The sequence below is a fragment of the Meles meles genome, chromosome 5, assembly GCF_922984935.1.
Source record: "Meles meles chromosome 5, mMelMel3.1 paternal haplotype, whole genome shotgun sequence".
Classification (NCBI taxonomy): Eukaryota; Metazoa; Chordata; class Mammalia; order Carnivora; family Mustelidae; genus Meles; species Meles meles.
In genome coordinates, this window is record NC_060070.1 from 138,067,078 (window position 1) to 138,073,077 (window position 6,000).

At 46.4% G+C, this 6,000-nt stretch overlaps 1 protein-coding gene across 1 annotated transcript in view; it reads right to left on the reverse strand.

The window, feature by feature from the left end:
- Positions 1-4,951, reverse strand: part of NEDD9 (neural precursor cell expressed, developmentally down-regulated 9) — a 185,358-nt gene extending 180,407 nt beyond the window's left edge. The window contains exon 1 of the mRNA XM_046004931.1: positions 4,794-4,951. The gene's annotated coding sequence lies outside the window, so the exon portion shown is untranslated. The remainder of the gene's footprint in view (positions 1-4,793) is intronic.
- Between the last annotated feature and the right edge of the window lie 1,049 nt (positions 4,952-6,000).

The following is a 6,000-nucleotide window of genomic DNA, read 5'->3' on the forward strand; positions in this document are numbered from 1 at the left end:
TCTTTTTGTTGAAAATGATACATGGTCAATGGTTAGAGAATGTTAAGATCAGACCAAAATCAGAGGCTCAGAAGAGTGAAAATGGAAATGTTTTCCATGACAAAGTCTAGTGACTTAGCATGATTTTAGGCCATATCTCCATATCGTGTACCATGTAAAATTATCATATGGTGCCCCACAGTTTGGAAATTTTGATCAGATGAATTGCAAGGAGACTGATGAGCAGAAAGCCAATGGAGGGGGCTTGTGGTAAGACGCGGCACAGCTCTGTAGAGGACATGTGAAGTCTAAAGGCGCTCTTCCTGCGGCGCCTGGCTGACTCAGTCGTTGGAGCATGCGACTCTTGATCTCAGGGTCATCAGTTCGAGCCCCATGTTAGATATAGAGATACTTAAAAACAAAAACGGAGTTCTCCCTGTGGTCCTTTGGCTAAGCGGGATCTCAGAAGGGGATGAGGAGACCTTGAATGGATATGAGAGAGATCAAAATGCAGATGTCTAAGATTAAATAGGGAACAGGGGATGACATGGCCCGAGTGTCCACAGTGCTGTGTAGCAGGTTGTCTCAGCTTCAATTTCACCAGAATCAGACCCTGACTCAGATTCAAATGCATTAACAAATGATCCCAGGACACCTTGACAGGGAGCAGGGGTGGGGGAGAAGCAGCGAGAAGGGAAGGGCACACTAAAGGCGCGTTATCGAGCCAGCTGCCACTGTGGGCAACTGAGCTGGAGCTCACGTGGAAACTTTGGGACAAAGGTAAGAGGCTTGTCTTAGAGTTATTCCACTCGGGCCTGAGGGAGCTGAGATATTTATGGCCCATTGGAGAATGAGTTTCTGAGCATTTCCGTTCACTTTTAGGCAATTACAGGGGCTCTGACTGGCTTACAGAAAGCTCTCAGGTCTTGAGATAGAGATTCCGGCTGTTAGAAGGTAGTCCAGTCCTGGCAAACCATAAGAGACTCTCAGCTCTAGGGAACAAACTGAGAGTTGCTGGAGGGGAGGTGGGCAAGGACTGGGTGACGGGCGTGAAGGAGGGCACGTGATGGAATGAGCACTGGGTGTTGTATGCAACCGATGAATCACTAAAGTCTACCTCTGAAAGTAATAATACAGTATATATAAACTAAACTGAATTTAAATAAAGAAACAAAGGGATGTCCGTCCGGAAGAGGTGAGCAGCTTTTAAGGAAGAAGAATTAAAGGAGTTAGCATCCCCTTAACTATGAGAAGAAGGAGGAGGGGGAGGTGGGAGGAGAAGAAGGGGAGGGGAGAGGGGAAGGGGGAAGAGAAGTTAGTTCAGTCCTGATGAGGCTAAACTACAGAGATCTAGATAGGAAACTGACTGCTTTTACTATACATTCCCTCTGCTAGAAACTTAAAAAAAAAAAACAACAACCCTGTCCTGTTTAATCCTTACCAGAGAATTCCAAGAGAGTTCGTTCCCCTCATTTACATACAGAGAAAGAAGAAACCGAGCTGCTTCACTTGCCCAAAGTCACACACAGCCTGTGTTCTATGCCTCCGGTTACACCTGCCTCGTCTTCTCTTTGAGCATCCAGGTGAAATTTACATAGCATCTACTAGATATTTTAGAGGACCATTCAGCGACATTCAGTATTTCACAGTACTGTGCAGTCACCCCCTCTACCTAGATCCAAAGCTTTTTTTTCACCCCAAAAGGCAATCGCAGACGCAGAAACCCTTGCTCCGCATTTCCCCCTCCCCCAGCCCCCGGCAGCCACCAATCAGCATCCTGTCTCTACAGATTGACCCATTCTGGATATTTCACACAAACGGAATCATGTACTTGTTGTGCCTGGCTTCTTTCACTTTAGCATAGTGTTTTGTTTTATTTTTTAAGGTAGATTTGTTTGTTTGTTTGACAGAAAGAAAGCACAAGCAGGGGGAGCTGCAGGCAGAGGAAGAAGCAGGCTCCCTGCTGAGCAGGGAGCTCCACAGGGGACTTGATTCTGGGACTCTGGGATCATGACCTGAGCCAAAGGCAGATGCTTAACCTACTGAGTTGCCCAGGTGCCCTCACTTTAGCGTAGTGTTTTTGAGACTTACCCATGCTATAGCAGGTATTTGTATTTCTTTCTTTCTTTCTTTCTCTCTCTCTCTCTCTCTTTTTTTTTTTTTTTTTGTGGCTGAATCATATTCCATTGTATGGAGGTACCACAATTTGCCTCCCCACTCACCTGCTGATGGACAGGCAAGCTGTTTCCTCTCCTAGGCTGTTGTAACTAGTGCTGCTATGAAAGTATGTGTGCATGTATTTATTTGAGTCCCCGTTTTTAGTTCTTTCGGATGGAAGCACTGGGTCATATGGTAATTTTGCATTTGACTTTTCACGGAACCCTCCCAGTCTTCATGAAGGGACCCTTCTCCTCTATCTCTATTTAAATGTTAGAATTTCTTGAGATTCAATTCGCTTTTTTAAAGACTATATTTATTTATTTGAGTGAGAGAGAGAGAGCACAAGCAGTAGGGAAGGGGAGGGAGAGAGAGAGAGCCGAGAGAGAATCTGGGGCAGACTCCAAGCTGAGTGAGGGCCCGACACTGGGCTCGATCTCACAAACCTGAGATCATGACCAGAGCTGAAATCAAGAGCTGGAGGCACAACCAACTAAGCCACCCAGCACTTCTTCCTTGGGATTTAATTCTAAGCCACCCTCCTGCTTTGTCATTCGATACCCTCCCTCAGGTGTGTATCACCCATACCCATGGCGGCAATTACAAACTGCACGCCAAGGATCCCAGACCTCTGTTTGGAGCTCTAGATATTGGTCAGTGTTGACTGCCGGGCTGACGTCTGCTTCTGGATCAGTTCTAGAACTCAACTAACCTGGGCCTGGTCCCCACCCACTTCACCAGTCTCTGTGATGGACAAGCAACGTCAACATCCATTTGGATGTGCAAACCAGGAGACTGGGGGTCACCTTTGACACATCCCCCCTCCCCTGCTCTTCTTTTCTGTCCACCACCAAGTGCCATCGATTTTCCTTTCTAGATGACTTTTAAATCTGTGTGATCCTCTCTCTGCTGCCACCACTCTTGGCTGTACTCACACAGATAGGCTTGCTTGGCCGAATTCACCCACCTTCTCACTGGTCTCCCCGATAGCTGTGGAAAATGGATGGGAGGGGGCCACACCATCCATTCTCCACACCGATGGAAAGGAATTTCTGAGAAATGCAAATCAGACCACGGCCCCTCTACCTTCTGCATAGCTCTTAGAATCAGCAGCATGTTTTATGCGGAAACTCTGGGCTCATTTGGAGCCACTCCCCACTTCCCTCCTGTTGCCCTGGCCTTTTTTGCCAGGTAATTCTGCAGTCTCCTACCTCAGGAAATGGTCTCCGCTGTTCCCTCTGCCTGGAGCGTAGACTTGTGAACTCCTACGCCTTTTTTCAGTTCTAGTCTCACCTTCCTTCTAGAAACCTTCCCAGATGAGATCAGCTTCCCCCACAATATGTTCTGATCCTTATCACATTCCTGTAATTAGTAATTAGCATCTGCTTCTCCCCTGGACTGTAACCTTTTTGGAAGCAGGACAACATACAATTTTGCTTCATCTTGTGTAAGGTTTGACCTAAAAGTAGCTGCCACACAGTGCAAACTCATGAGATAGGTGTTAAATACATGAATTAACCAATTAATGAGAAATAGAGCACCACCTCAAAGCTGATTTCTTTTTTTCCCCCCAGAGCCAGCTGTATTTATTTGAATTTATTTTTTTTTCAAAGCTAATTTCACCTCCTTTCCTCTCCACTGCTCGCCTTTGACCCATTCTTAAAACAGGAATGTCCTTGAAAATGGGGAGGAATTTCCTGCCAAACTTGGAAGGAAGCAGAAACAAGGAGGAAAGCCACTTGGTTGGTTCCCAGAGTCCTGTCATGGGCAACTGCTTTTTGCACCCACTTCTGGTGGGAACCAGCTTCTGGGGGAAGAGGAGGGGACTCCTGAAGCAGGAGTTGAGGAGACCAGAGCACCCACTCTCAACTCTCATCACTGGCATAGGGGAAAAATTAAAATAAAATAAATAATAAATAAATAAATACAAAAATAAAAAATAAAAAAAATAGGGGGAAGGCTTTCAAGTTGTATATGTTCTTCATTTTGAAATAATTTCAGCAAGATAAAAACCCTTTGTTGAAGAAAAGCAATCGAATGAATGAATGAGTGACGTGACTTAGTAAATATTGAGAAAAGGAAGGATGACAAAGTTATTGGGGTGGCCCTGTTTGACTCAGTAGAATGCTCCCAACCCCTTAGAGATTATGCTAAGGACGAGGTCTGCAGGGCTGGACACAATGAGTCCAATACTCAATTATGGTTTCTTGCCCCGTCAGGGGTCATTCCCAGAGGACCTGAAAATGACATTATAAATGACTTGAATCCGCCATCAAGTATAAATGATAGCCGACATTTGGGAAGTACTGAAATCATTTAGGGAAAGCCAAGGCACAAGGTTCTCACAGGTAAGCTCTCCGAGGAGGGCAGCAAGGGAGGAGCCATGCAGCTTCTACACCAGGAAGCACCTACCAAGATGATTCAAAAACCAGAAGCATGCAGCATTTAGCTTGCATTAAAGCCTGTGCCTACAGATCAACTTGGAGGAAACCCGGGGTCCCTGTTTTCTCCTTTGGGGCATGCTAAGTCCCTCTTGGCTCCAGTTAAGGGGTATCAACAGTGGGGAACACTAACGGATGTCTGACACCATCTCAGGAAGTAGAGTCTGACTGAGTCTCCCCACACCCTCAGGCCCCAGCAAGTGTCTGGGAACTCACCCGGGGCAGGACCACTGTTGCTGGCTCATCGGGTGGTCCCTGGTGTTCTCCCCCTCTCTCTGACCAGGCAGGTGGGAGGCGGTAGCTCAGTCTTGCCTCATGATTATGCTTCTGTCTTGCTGCAGCCACCAGACTTGCTTCTCAAGGCAGCTGCAAGCATTTCCCTACTGGGCAACCACACACGTAGAATGTGAGTGGCGTCTGTATGTGTGTTTTCCTTCCGGTTGCTGTAAGTGATGTTGTCTCGGTTCATTTCCTCCCTGTGCCACATTTTTTTTTCCTCTGATACACTGGGGGCGATTTGTAGTTTAGGGACAGGTGGGGAATCTAGCTCTACTCCGGACTGCTTGTTATTTTGAGAAAGAGAGGTGATCTTTAAATTATTTTCGCAATGAAATGTAGGGGAGTGGCGTAAGTGCCTTTCCAGGCTGCATGCACGCAAACATCAGGGTATCGCAAAGCTAACCAGATTAGGATGTTGTGGTTTTATGGACTTAAAATATTCTAAAGATTTCCGCTATAAATGGACGTGAAACATCTTTTCATTTAACCAGTCTTTATTGAGTCTGTGCATGGCCAGAGCACCCTGCTAGGTACCGGGTACCCACATGGAGAATTCCTATTTCCAGTGTGGTATAGAAACAGAGGCTGAGCATGCAGAAGGGAATTTGGAAGTCACTTAGTCCCAAGTCCTTTGTCTTCTCGCTGTGCTTTCGGGTAGCAGCTGAGGGGTGCGGTCTGAGGCTAACCACCTGATGGTTGCCCTTTAAACGCTTTTGATCTTTCTGTGACTCCGCTTCCTCATCTGTAAAATGGGAGTAGTCGTAGGATTGTTGTGGGAATTCAATGAGTTGTTCTATGTAAAGCATTCAAGGGATGGCTGCCATGAGTATATGAATGTTTGCTATTATCACTAGCGGTAAATTTCATGAGTATGAGGTCAAACCTTTGCTTTTCGCCGTCTCTTTCCACTTCTCGTCCCATGCTGGTGCCTAGAAATGCCTGCGGAACAGGGAGGGTGGAGAAGAGAGGGAGATGGTTGGAGGAATTGATACTCCCCAGCGATCAGGTGGCATGGAACCCTCCTACTCTTGCTTGCTCTATCATTAAGACAAGCAAAGCACGGTCCTTGGCCCTCCCTTCATCCTTGTGCCCTGTCCACGCTGCATATTACATTCTTGTGACTTCTAGTTTGTTGTTGTTGTTT